Raw genomic sequence first — 15,156 nt, 5'->3', positions numbered from 1 at the left:
CTCACTGTAGGGTATTTAAACATTTGAAGCCAGAAAGTTTCTCTGTTTCGCAGAGCTAAATGGAGAACGCTGACTTTTAGAAAGGTTAATAACACCCAATGGCATGCCCTCATGCTTATATTTAAAATATGATGATGACCAGTTATGATGGAAAGAACAAATACCAACAGCCATCCTTTAAGGACACGGATCCTTCAGGACTCTGCTCTTCCACCATTGTTATGAAATCTGCTTTTAAATCTGTCTCAAAGGAAAGCTGACAAAATGCATGTATGCTGGTATACGCTACAAATCCTGGCAAAGGCACTGAGTATGAAGGAGGCTGCTGACAAATTAATCTCTTTTAATAACTGTAGGCTTTTGAGATGATGGAGCTTGTACTTTCCTGCACTAATCACCTTAAGGTCTCAAGACACATTCTTAAGCTCACGTTCTCTCAAGATTTTTTTTTCCAGTAGCTTACTTCCTTCTACATCCCTCCTGAAATCTTTCAGTAAATGAGTTTTTATAGATTTTAAATTAAAGTATCACATTTTATCACAATTTACAGCCCACAGTAGTTGATTATGTAACTGTAGAAGAGGCACCAGAGATTTCACCAAGTTTGCTTCCAGCTTCGCTATCCTCATTTAGCCTTCTGCTCTGCTGAACAAGGGAGCAGAAATAAATTGAGGGAACCAAAAACTACAGAAGCTAGCATTTCATTCATACTCCACCTGTTTTAATCAATCTTACAACACATAACACAACCTATATGATGGCAAAAGTACAAATGATTAGGTGAATTATTAGCCATACAGTTTCCACAAAACAGTCCTATTTATACTTTAGTGTGGTAATTCAAAACACCTATAGTTTATAGTTGCTATATGTAAGCAGCAATTCTAATACGAGTAGCAATAACTACACGGAAACCAGAATGTGGTTTTTTGGTGTTTTTTGTTTGTTTCCTGCCCCACACTATCCACCCCCACAAAAAAAACAAAAACAACAACAACAACAACAACAACAACAACAACAGCAACAAAGCTTGAATTCCAGACTTTGTCAAAATGCTTCTCTAAAGCAAGAGTAGGCCTGATCCAGCACCTTCATATCACCAACACGACATGCACAAAATATTTCAGAGAACTGAGGGATTACAGTATCTTAGTACCAATTCCCAGGTAGAAGACTTGTTACCCAGGGATCCTTCCACACTATCGAAGGACCTGGCTGGACCTGATGCTGGTGACAGGTTTGTAAAAAATACTTTGTAGCCAAAGGTGGCAATATATTCCACCCATAAGTGAAAAACTGCCAAACAAATCCTTTTTTTTCTATTTTTTAAACTTTGCCTCATCAAAGGAAAAGGAGAAATACTAAATAAAATTTAATACAAACGAGTTCTAAAATTATATGGGTTATTTTTCCCTCTCTACTGGCTATATATGCAAGACCTTCCACAAGTGTCCTTTCCAAAAACCTGGAGTAGGACTACCAATTCAGAGTGTCTCTCTCCATTGTCTTCTATAGAAAGAGAAAGCTGAAATAAAATGATTGCTGCAATGTTCATGTCTGTATCTTTCACATTTTGTGTAATAACTCTTCCCACATCTACCTTTGCTACTGCCACTTTCTGAAGTGAACCCCTTCCTTACTTTTGAAGGCTGTCCCTGTACCACTATTGTCAATATTGGAGAAACTGAGAGCATTGTCAAATTAAAATAAATAAATAAATAAATAAATAAATAAATAAATAAATAGATAGATAGATAGATAGATAGATAGATAGATAGATAAATAACACTCTGACTCTCATTGTACTACATTTTAAAGTTTTGGTATTAAGAGAACTAGTTAAATGCAGTCTTCAAAGTTTGAAGCATCTCGTTAAGTATTTTGAAAGTAAAAAATGCTTTTGTAGCTATAGTACATAGTAACTAATTGGAATATCTCAGTTCTTGGGGGGGATGTATTGTTTGTTTTTTTCAAATGTGATATAATTTCAGGTGATTCCATTTTCTTAAGTGGCAGAGTACTCAATAATCTCTGGAAACTGCTGAGCAGGCACTTCTCAAAAAGCAGAACCAGTACAAATTTTTAATAAGTATCTATTTCTGAAAATGTAGGGCATGCTTATTATTATAGATGGCACTGCTACCAATGTACTTTAACAGTTTCTTCCACATTTTTTAAACTCGTTTCTTCACTTTCCCATTTGTAAAACTAGTCTAATTTAATTTACCTTCTTCATATGGTGGTGTGAAAGTTAATTAGTTTTTGACAAGCATAGTTAGTTATTTTTGTTGTGCTCCTTAACAGCCTTGTGTGCCAAATACCCTACCAAGAAATACCATTTGCTGGCCATTACAAGCTGTTTACCAATGAAAAACTGTATTATTGGAAAGCATAGATGTCACTATGAGGCATAGGTGATATGAAAAATTTAGTGGCAGTCATTACAGCTGTCATATGACACAAAGTATCTCCCTATCAATTAATTAAATGATGCAAAACTACTCTCAGATATTATGGGCTTACCAAACAAATTTGGTCAGTCAAATCCCAATTCTGCAATAAGTTTTATGCAGGGAAATCCCTGTGGTCATGTAGAAGTTACTCTAAGACTTTCCTTATTTCAAATTGCATGCAAGAAATGCTTACATTTCTCACAACATATCTGTACATCTTTGTTTTTGCAGTTAGTCATTTTACTGCAACCCGTCCTTGTGTCTCACCACAATGCAGAGGCCCACCTGCAGATGTGAAAGCTTTGTATTTCAGCTCTCAGCTCAACTGATTCCACAACCCAGCAGATACTTAGGTTTTGAACATTGGGCCCTCCAGAATAATTTCCAAAGTGAACATACTTGTTTTGTATACTAATACTGTGATTTACATAGTTAAAAGATGCTGCAAAAGTCAGATTTTTGAGATGCATAGTTTTCCCCTAGTCAAACAATTTTCATTTAGTGGGGTTAAATGCATTGCCAGTTTAAGCAAATGTTTAGCCTTCAAAATTAATGCTAGTAGTTTTTTTTTTGTTGGTGAAGCCTCCTAAAATGTTAGTCTCAGGAATAATATTATATCCTCATTTTCTATTTCTGTTTTGTTCAAAAAGCATCATACTACTGTCCTTGAATTTGATGTCTGTATTCAAAATATACAAATGGGCACAGCATTTCTGATTTCCACTGCAGAGGCTGCAAATGGCCAATAGAGGATTTGGTGCAGGGCACTCCAGGTGTCTCTGGGGATCTTGCTTCTCTGGAAGACCATGGCACTTGTTGCTTGGGCTGCAAGGCCATCAGGCAAGGAAGGCAAGGTCTTAAGAAAGAAGAGTTACAGGTAGGATCTTGAGGTTTGACATACAACTGATCCAACAAGTCCCAGAAATCAGTCCTCTTAACTACAGAACCAAAACCCCTCTTTTTTCCTTGCAAAGGCAGAAAACCAATACTTTTCCAAGGCAGAGGTATTGTCTGCTTCAGTAGAGGTGCACCACAAGCTGTTTGGCAGATTTTATGCTTTGTTTATGTTTAAGACTAAAATTAAAGGCATTTAAAATGATGAAGTTATCTTTTTTTTTTTTTCCTTCTATGACTCAAAATAGGAATTGGACATTCAATGCAAGCTCCCTTTCTAGTCTCATTTCTAACCTATGACCTTTCCCCATTTACTGTTTCAATTAAATATGACAATCAAGTTGCGTATTCAAATAAATCTAATGTAATGAAATGCTGGGTTACTCATTATGTTAACCTCATTAGCATTAGATTAATGTAGTGATAAATAGATTGAACTGTCTTTAACTGATGACAAACTGAAAATGGAGTACTAAAGAACTCCCAGCACTAATTTAAATAATAAACCAATTTCAGTTTTCTAATTAATTTAATGTGATATGAAAGCTGTATCTGGCCTTCAGTTAAACCAAACTGCATTTCTCTTAGCTCATTTTAAATAAAATTATGCATTTTCTTACTATCAAGCAAATGCTGTTACATTTACCTCTTATCTACAGTCATTAATCTCCTTGTTTTCTCATCTAAACTACACACAATCAGTTCTTTGAAAAAATGTAACGTGATGAAGGAGGGTTATCATCCACAACTTCATCTGTAGACAGAAAAGAAACCTGGAATTTTGACCTACAAGAATGAGAAAGGGGAAAGTGCCCCTGCAATCGAGAGAGAAGGAGACTTCACAGTGGAAGCCACATATGTTCACCTAAAGCCAAAGATAAATATCTCAGTTCAATATTAATTTACACTAAAATACTGCCTGGCACTACCACTAAAGGAGGTGAAGTTCTTCTGCTGTGGAGCCAGAGATGAACAGTACTAGAGGCAGAGAACAAATGCAAAACTTTTTCCTTAAGGTAAGTTCCCCAAGTAGATACCTTCTAATATGGAATACATTTAACAGTTGCATCTTCAATGATTTAATCCCATTGCATTCTTCTTGTAAATCACCAGTAGTTTTGATCTTCGCTGTTTATTTCTTAATTCTTTACACATTTTTCTGCATCCAGTTTAATGAATATTTGTTCCCATTTGTAGTGTAAGATGGTAAAGTGCTTAAAAGCAAGTAAAAAAATAAACCTACATAGGAAGAGATCAAAAATTTTGTTTCTAAGGCCTTCAGAATATGTACAGAAGTGAAGTAATCCCTAGATGTACAAATAAATGGCTACTAATCACCAATGAAATGACAATGTTAAGTATATGAAGGTGTTCTGTTTTCTCTTCACATTTATATACATGAGCTTCATATTAAGACAACTCCCCTGCTTGTACAGGGCTTTCCTTCACATTTTGAGGTGGCCCCAAGATGCTACTCACAGCACTCCAAGTGGCAAGTTTAGATGTCCTAATTATCAGTTCCATTAAATTCCATCAAGTTCTGCCAAGAGATCTGTATCCTTGCCAGTAATGCAATCTGCAACTTCAGTCCTACAAACTCCCAAGTAAAAAGCAGACCAGGACTGACTCTACATCATCAGTCAAGAGGCTTTTATTTAATTTTGAAATTGTGCTAGTCCTCACATTTAAAGGCCAAATCAAGACTATGACAGTTCATTCAGGGGTAAGCAGGCTGAGAACATCATTGATCTTGCCAATACATTCACGAACCAAAAAAAACAAACACCTTCATAGATTAAGATTTCTGCAGTATGATCCCAGAGGAAAAACAAAAACAAAATTAAACAAACAAAAACAAGCAAACAAAAAATAGAAAGCAGCTAATATAATCAAATGTAGTATAAATTGCAAATTGTGAAAAAAAAAGAAACACACAACATAGCCACAGGTGTACCTATGTAACTAAAAGGCTAGAAACCCCCTTTTTAGAGTTTAATACGATAATCCCAGAGTTGAAATGTCAAATTACTTCATAAAATATGACAGTCTTAAATTCACTACAAAGACTATATAATTTCATATAGTATAATTTGCATAGAATTGGAACACTGAGAAGTAATTCAGTGGCTGATAACATAAATCAAATTGGTCACAGTTAAATGAACCCATTACAAAGCACTCTTCACACTCCACTTGGATAGTGTCTGACCCACAAGGATTTAATTGATTAGTCATGATTAAGGCTGACTTGACAATTCTGAATTTAGCCAAAGACCATCATGTTTTTTCTGTTTGGTAAACTTCAGAAAGATGCAGACCTTTTCTCAGGACCACTAAAAAAATACCAGAAATGATCAACAAATCTTTACCTCTGATGCTGGTTACAGAGGAATTTCCAGTTTCAGGAAGCTTCCTAAACTAGCATGAGTTCACCCTGTCTTACCACAGAGAACAAAGAACTCTTACTAGAGTCAGTGCTAAGAATTGTACACTTGTTTTCCACAATGAAACAAAACACTGAAGAAAAACTGCTGACAATTGGAGCTTGGATAGCTTCTACTAGCTTTGCACTATCTACATGTATATCACTCATGAAAATAGAGTCTTTATGGTTTAAGATGCCAGGAAAAGTAAACATTTACATAATTGGACACATTTCTTCCTCTGGAAGAAGAAATGTGCTAAAAAGCAGCTGCCAGAGCAACACCTTACTCCATTTTCTTGATGTCTGCATGTTTTGATGAAGGCTGTGCACCAAATCTAAACCACTGAGTGGATGATGCACTTAATCTTTTATGCCAGAACTGATTTTAAGCCTCCACAAAAGTACTATTGCATACCTCATGGAACAACAAAATACATTAATAACATGTATTAAAAGGGCTAAATGTTATTCTCTTGTGGTTCAACCTGAGCTAGCAATCCAAACCATGATAGCTGCTCACCACCCCTCACCCCCAATATGAAGCATGATGCTAATGCCATGGAATATTCTTACTGATCAGTCTGGATGCCCCCCTTCCTACCTGACTCACACTTGCAGACAGAGAATTCCATATTTCTGTATTAATTCTGGGGATGGCAGTAGTTCTTATGTTTGGGTTGTTTTAATAAAGTGATCTTGGTAAAAGTGCATATCCATCGAATGCTGCTATATTGACAAAATACAAACAGGAAGCCAGTCTCAAATATTCTTACTGCAATACTGGAGCTCCATAGAAATCAGGGTTCAGAGGTTTTCTCCCTCTTTTTTCAGGGTTCCCATGTAAAGCCTAAATGGTATTGTTCTCAAAATCTTTGTTTACAATAATCTCAGCTTTAATTAACCAGGCTGAATAACTCTAATTTTGATGAATCATTGAAAAGTAGTTATCAAATGGTCTTTGAACCTGTGGGGCAGAACAAGATATCACGTTGAATAGATACAACATTAAACATCATGACATTGCAGTCAGAAAAGTAAGTTTTCACTTGTCAGTTGACGCTTTGACTCATTTTAACTTAAGGTTTTCTTTACCAAAAAACTGTTATTGAAAATAGATACACCCTGCTCATCTCAGCTGCAAGTGTTGGGAGAATACAAATTTAACACACATTTGTATAAGCATAGATATATGACTTAGAGAAGAACAAACAGCATGAAGGCCCTTCTATCAAACACAATAGAACTTGGACTGCTGCACAAAACTTTATTCATTTGTAAAGTCACCCACTAACATGAACCAGGTTTTGTGACTGGATCTGAGGAAGAATTTCCACGCATAGTTAATACAAGTAACAGTATGATCCACTGCAAAAACTCCTAGTTCTATTTGTCAACAGTAACAGACAAAAGAAAATATGTGTCATTTCTTAATTTATTAACTACACTTTAAATAATAAATACACTCATTAATGTTTACCTGACTTGCTTTAAGGGCTTCCACAATTCTTATTCCGTCAGCCATACAAAACTATTACTCAACTCAACCAACTGAAAAATCTCAAAGTCACACAACAATTTCCATAAAAGCCCAATGTATTCTTTTCTCAGAGACCACATACTCTGACAAATAAATGAAAACCTCTCTGTAATTTATCCAAACCCATTATTAAAGCAAAAAAGTCAATTAACTTAGAACTAACAAGGATTACTCATTTGGAAAATTCACCTTGCTGTTCTTGGATTTTGATTTTTAAACTCTAAATAAACTGGCACAATTTTTATAGGACACCTGCTATACACAGAGATTTAAATAGCTCAGATGCACAATAAAAAAGGAGCAGATACTCCTGCTTCATAACGTAGCTTTACCACTTTCTTACAGTGTTTCTGAACAACCAAAGTAAGTATATTCTGTAGTAACATTTGAGAATAAGAGCAACCTTTACAATGTCTTCATACCAGCAGAATCCATCCTCAGAACCAGGTGACAGACTGCCTAATTCCCAGGCACCTGAAAACATTAAGAAAAAGACCATTACAGAAACAGTATAAATTTGAAAATATAATTAAAATAAATGCTATGTTAGACTATATGGTCCTTAGCCATTTACCTTCTTTCAATAAAGTGAAAATACCAGTATTTTTTGAAAGCTTGGATAAATACAGAATATATGTATGCAATTTTAAAGTACTTGGTTCTACTTAGCACTGCATTAAAATCAAAATATGAAAACAAAAGAGACAGTAATGATTTGTTGACAAGTACATCTAAACAATATCTTTCACATTTGTATTTTTTTTCCTGAATAGAGATAAAATAGTTCTGGCAAGTAACTAAAAGCAACCTAATGTAATTACATCTGAATTATGTCGAAGTAAAATCTCAACACTTAAATGGATTCATTTAGGCTAGGCATCAGGAAACCTTTAAGATACAGCTGAAGAACCAGTTAAAGACATTGTGAACAAGCATGCATGGCTTCAGAAATATGATCCTTGTAAAAAGTGCATACCTTTTATAGTTAATAGGATTGTTAAAATCCCCCAAGTAGCTGTAGACCTGTAATTTCCCCTTGGAAGGTTTTAGTAAAGAACAATTCAATCATCAAAACTGCTGTACTTGAATATATACACAGCCACAGCCCAAAAACTCCAGGCACCTGAAGAACTCAAAGTGATGACATTAACTGTTCCATTTTCCACTACCAGTACTTTGAACACTGTTAGACTCTTCCATTTATTTTCAGGTAGTAACTGATTCACACCTCACCATAGATACAACTTAACCTTTTTGGTTATTCTTCTCTTTTAGGAGGAAATCAGCCCTTCACAGACCTAGTCGTTTGTATGGCAAACTGCTCATCACCATCTTCACCTTGGACAAGCCAAGCTTTCACATTCCTGATACCTGAACTGGGTATCTATGGTAAATAGTTTTCCATAGTTCTGTTATTAAAACACATATTTACATGTAATATTATTCCATTTGGATAGACAAATAAATTGGTAGACTTGGGGAAACAAGTGTACCAGTAAACCTATATAAATTTGTCTTTGAGTGAAGGGCAAAAAGTCTTCCTGACAATTTTCTCTGCTTTTTGAAATAGATTTTGTACTCTAATACTATATTAAGACACAATGTCATTTTTTAGGGAAGAAGGAATGTTTGAAATTAATCACGGATTGTGAGAGTCATATGAATTATTATTTGGCCAGATTGATTCCAGACTTCATTAGGGGAACCACACAGAAATTGTATTACTGTTGCATAAATATTTGCATGAATTTTGTCGCAACTCTTTCCTAATTCTGGCTGATGAGAAAGCTATGTTTATAGCCCTTCTGTTGTTTGCTTGCTTTCCAAACTGCATATTCCCTATATCATATCTATGGTACCCATTTAATCTTCAAACTGTGGGTTTTTTTTTTTAATACTTACTGATTAATATTATCACAAATCACCAGATCTTAGTTTGCCAACAAGAACTGCCTACTAAAATGTTTGAATAAGTAAAACTAATATTTTTGAAATTTTGCTGAGTTAAACTAACAGCGAAATATTGAGCATTTTTGAGACACAGATTTAAATGAAAAGAACAAAACTAAACAAAGAGTTAATAAAGCAAAACTGCTCATCACTGTACCTTTCTGGATACTCACAAGAAAATATCTGGTATCCTCCAAATATTGCTATTGTCCCTAATTTGAAAGCAATTTACATTTGTTTCTGCTCCTCTTCATTGACAGAGAATAGGCTGATGAGCTGAAAGCACTGCACTGGCCTGTTTTTTAGAAGTACCTGCTTCATCTCCCAAATGTATCAATATATTTTGACTTTCACACATCTCATAGCCAAACAGTAGGTTCAGTTAAAAGCCCTCCAGGGTCTTCAATCTTGTTTCTAGGTAACTCTTCAACAAAAGTGCTGGAGTGTGAAAGTAACACCAATGAAAGTTAAATTAATGCAATACAACCATATGAGTCAGGAGAAAATGCATAGTATGCAGAGGTTTGAGGGCTCTGTGGAAGTTTGCTGATATAAATCTCAATGCTAACAAAGGAGTACATTGAGACACACATTTATTCCATTTCCTCACCTTTGCAAGAATTATTCGTAATTAAAGGAATTTATTCAGTCATCATTTGCAACGACCAAATAAATCTCAGTCCTCAGACTTGGTGCCAAACAGCCAGTTTGTACTTGGACTAGATGGGTTATAAGCCCAGTCATTACATCCCCTTAGAGCACAATCACTTAATGAGAGTTAGTTCAATCGCTTTGTATACACTCTTGTATTTACCAGGCTTGTTTAGCTTGCTCTGTAAAGCAACCGTTAAAAGGAGATTTTTTCTGGTAAATTCCCATGAGGCAGAAAGGATATACATAAGAACATATTAGCAAACTTGGTGAAAAAATATTTTCAGATTCTTCTCAAGCAAAAGCAGTAGCAGATTTCACAATGTTGTGTCTTCCCCCATTTATCGGAAATATTACGATGGACTCAATCTCACCATTATAAAAATACACAAAATTCACTGTTAAAATGTATTCAAGTAATGTTTTTTTCTCATTGTTTTTCTTAATAGCTTTATACTGCACAAAGTCTTACTCATTTCAAAATAGCCACTGTCATTACTGTGAACAGATTGTGTATGGCAAGGGAGGGAGGCAAGAGGACAGGCAAGCAGGAGACCCAGGGTCCAGTTAGGCATGAACATCACTGGGAGAGCCCTGAGAGCCCAGGGGTATTGAATCATACTTCATTTCCTCTGCCCAAAAACTAATCAGGGGCCACCCCTCCAGCTATACACTTGACAATTAACAGTAGTTTTCCAAAAACGAGAAGAAAACAAGTCAAAACCCTCTAATTGTTAAAAAGGGTTGTAAATACGAAGTTTTTTCTCGTTTTAGGTCTAGCCAAGCCACACAGCTGTCAAAGTTGATGCTTTGGGAGCCTTGGCTGTAGAAAACCTGATTATTAGCAGATCAAATAAAGCAGTATATTTTACCCAAACACTGGTGCTTCTGATTACAAACCACAATGAAAGTGAAGATGTTGAAGAAGGACTGCTGTCTGAGGATACTGAAAGATAACAGACTTTTTTTCCAGCTATTTATAATCGGATGGTTTTGCTGACAGTGAACAAAGATGTTTCATTTTCTTTTCTATATTTGGGCATCGGTCAGTAAACAGTGTAGGATACTTGAGTCTGGACACCTAATTCTTGTTGATTCCAATGGAGGACAGGAATCTAAGCCCTTCTGAAAGGGATATTTATTTCATTCTTTTATATCTCCACATGATCTAGTACTTGAAAATCTAGCTACCTATTCTCACAAAGTTTCAAGATGAAATCAAATTTAAAATTCATTTTTAAGAAGTTTTTACTCTCACCTGTTAGGCTGCAGAATATTTTAGGAGTTCAGAAAGATAAATTCACTATAGAACCACATGTTAAAGGGTCTTTCTTTAATCATCTCCAATTTCAAACAGACTATTAACACATTGACATACAAGTTATAGCATAAATGTATACCCTAACTACCAGTAAGCCAGGTTACTCAACTTGTGGCTTCAAATTTTAACTCAGCTGTAGTAGTTGTGTTTTTGGCTGGATTTTTTGTTGTTGTTCCTGGTGTTTTTTGTTTCATTTGTTTGGCTGGTCTATTTGTGGGTTTGGTTTTTTTGGTTGTGGTGTGTGTGTGCTTTTTTGTTTGCTTGGAGTTTGGTTTTGTTTCTTTGGTGTTTTGTTTTTTTTCCAGTGGGGTTGGTTTTGTTGTTTTGTTTTTATTTGTTTGCTTTTTTTCCTTAGGAGAAACTCAAAAGCATATGAAACAGTCCATTACTTTCTCCTAGAACTTAAGTTAATTGAGAGGCTTGTAACCCAACATAAATAATTTATCTGTTATTCTCTGGCATGATATCTTTAAAAGGACTAATTTTTAACATCTACTTCACTGAGTAACACTCAAGACATTGCATTTAATTGTCCTCATTTTTGAACCAATTCTTATATTTTTTATTCCTACTCATCAAAATCTTTGTGAGAAGATCAGAGATTGTTGTTGAGGAACTTTTTTTTTTTCCTAATGTATTAAAACATGAAGAACTTGCAATGAAAAGATCCTTTAATATTAACAGTAGTTTTCAGAATATATATTCAGTACCTTGTCATTTTTAATGTGAAGGAAAGTCATGTAAGCTCATCATCACAAATCAGCTAGACTCTACTTGCAGCAGATAAATCACTTTAGTTCCATGCCCAAAATAAACCCAAAGGCAGACTGAAAGCACAGCTTTGGTTCTGTCTCTTTTCACTAGTCTTTTTTTTTTTTTTTTAATTAAATCTAGTACACAAAAATAGTACTCATTCACAAATTTTCAAAATTTGACTTAATCTACATGAAAGACTCAATTAAGGAAGTTACAGACTGAAATCTGATTGCTTCCACTTCATGATAATAACCCTGAATTATGCACAATTCTTTATAATTTAAGTAATAATGTCAAAAATATAAATACAGATTTGAATTGTCCTGTTTGTCTGACCAACCTAGTGGCCCTCTATGTTGGAGTGACCACATCAGCAGACAAGTGAAATGCTACGGACGTCATCAACCTGGACTTCTGTAAGGCCTTTGGCACAGTTCCCCATAGTATACTTACAGGTTTCATGAGTGGGCTGCTAGATGGATCAGGAACTGGATGGATGACTGGGTGCAAAAAGTTACAGCCAATGGCTCAATGTCCAAGTGGAAACTAGTTAATGAGTAATGTCCCTCAAGGGTCTATGCTGGGACCAATGATATTTAATATCATCACCAATAACATAGTGGTATTGAGCACAACCTCAGCAAGATTGCAGATGACACCAAGCTGTGTGGTGCAGCTGATTCACTCCGGATGCCATCCAGGGGGAACTTGACAGGCTTGAGGAGTGGGCTTATGTGAACCTCATGCAGTTCAACAATGCTAAGTGCAAGGTCCTGCTCATGGGTTGGGGCAATTCCCAATATCAGTACAGACTGGAGTATGACTGAATTGAGATCAACCCTACAGAGAAGGACTTGGGAGTACTGGTGAATGAAAAATAGGACATGAGCTAGCAATGTACACTTGTATCTTAGCTGCATCAAAAGGAGCAGGACCAATAGGTTGAAGGAGGTGATTCTGTCCCTCTACTCTGCTCTGGTGAGACCCCACCTGGAGTAATGTGTCGGGCTCTGGAGCCCTTGGTACAGGATAGACATGGACCTGTTAGAGAAGGTCCAGAAGAGGCCACAAAACTGATAGAGGGCTGGAACACCTCTCTTATGAGGACAGACTGAGAGAGTTGGGGCTGTTCAGCCTGGAGAAGACAAGGCTCCGGGGAGACCTTATTGCGGCCTTCCAATACTTATAAGGCGCCTATAGGAAAGATGAGAACAGACTTTTTAGCAAGGTCTGTAGTAACAGCACAAGGGGTAACGGTTCAGAAGGCAGATTCAGACCAGATATAAGGAAGAAATTTTTTTACTATGAGGGTGGGGAAACACTGGGATAGGTTGCCCAGAAAGGCAGTGGATACTTCATCCATGGCAACATTCAAGGTTGGGCTGGACGGGGCTATGAGCAACATGATCTAACTGAAGATGTCCCTGCTCATTGCAGATGAGTTGTACTAGATGACCTTTGTAGGTCCCTTCAAACTCAAACTATTCTATGATCCTATAAAAGATGAAACAAAACTAAATCTGTTATATATTATATATATAAAACAAAGCTTATTTCAGTTGTAATTGTAATAATTATTACTGTAATTATAACAATACAGTAAGAATTGTAATAACTACACTTTTCTGTATTTTACTCATCGATAAAACCATCTTCTTGGAAACAGACAAACTAATAAAATGTGAAGTTGACATAGAAGGTTGTAATTTTGTTAAAGCAGGCAGATAAAAATTAATTCCAAAAATTAAGACCCTAACATCCTTTAAAGAAAAAAAAAAAAAAAAAGATCAGTCATTCAAAGCCTTCTTGAAAGATCAGACAACACGAGTATTATGAAGAATTTAAAATAGCCTACTCTGTTTTCAATGCCGAGGCTGAAAATCTAGTCTTACTGAATTTAGGAAAAGAATTCTGGCTTCAAAGAGGGCATGATTTACTCCAGATACAGCAAATCTGGAAGCACATTTCAACGTGTTAAATACAATTTCTTCTGCATACTCACCCCAGGCACAGTGGTCTGAGCAAAGCCAAGACCATTTTCTTTCTGTTTCTACAGAGCCTCAGCATGCACAGATCGGAAGATGCATGTTCTGAACATTTTTCACCTAAGTTTTATGAAAAGCTCTATTATGAGTCTTAGTTAACTAAACACCAAGCCCCGCAAGCAATTCAGAAGGAAAGGAAAAAGATAATACAGCTTTTATTCTCATAAATGCATTAAGACTTGAATTGGTAGGCTAACACATCTGGCAATTAAATTTATTTTCTGACTATTCACTGTTACACAAGCCCTAGATTTTACCAAAATATGTCTCTCTAGCGATAAGTCACCATCACAATTGCCATTACTGATCTTTAGAGTCAGTAGAGCCAGTAGCTGAATCCATCTGTGGGTTTCTGTACCATCTATGTTGATTTTCCATGGCCTCATCCTCCTACCTAAACCCGTGAAACTGTCATCTGTGGTTTTATATCATTTTTATTTGACGGACCCAAAGAAACTTTGCAGTTCTTGTTTTTAAAATGCATCCCAAACTATGCTATTGCATCCTGAATACTCCATTTCACTTTATATTTTGTCTCCTGAAGGATAGCAGATTTAATAACTTTTAAGCAGCAGGATGTCAGAAATACCAGCATTAGAAATATTTAAATTAGACATTTGATATGCAATTCTTCACTTCCCATGAAATGTCTTCAAGCTTTTGTTGCCCATTTCAGCAAACAGGGTTCTTCTAGTCATATTTTAAGGTGTTTTCTTCGATGTGAAAATAAATGTTCAGATAAGAAAATGCAATATATTTTGTGTACTTCATGTCAGCAAATCAAACAGATGAAGTAAGATTATTTTGTATTGAAGGCAGAAAATGTCAGAAGGCATATTTAAAATTAAATATAATTGCAAGAAAATGTGTTTTAATGTGCTATTATAATAACAAGAGAAGACAACAGATTAAAAGGTAGAAATAAATTTAAAATACCTCTGCTAGCTATAACGAAGTACAGCAACAGAAGTTTTATAGGTACAGAACCACTAGACATACTTTAAATAAAGGAATCTGATGTTTTTCTTGAGACTTTAGGTACTATAAAAACTGAGGCAATTTTGTCTATCTTCCAATATCTATAAAGATAATTATGTCTACTTACAATGAATAACTAATAGTAG

This window comes from Patagioenas fasciata, chromosome 1 (assembly GCF_037038585.1).
Source record: "Patagioenas fasciata isolate bPatFas1 chromosome 1, bPatFas1.hap1, whole genome shotgun sequence".
Lineage (NCBI taxonomy): Eukaryota > Metazoa > Chordata > Aves > Columbiformes > Columbidae > Patagioenas > Patagioenas fasciata.
This window is presented reverse-complemented; position numbering follows the sequence as displayed.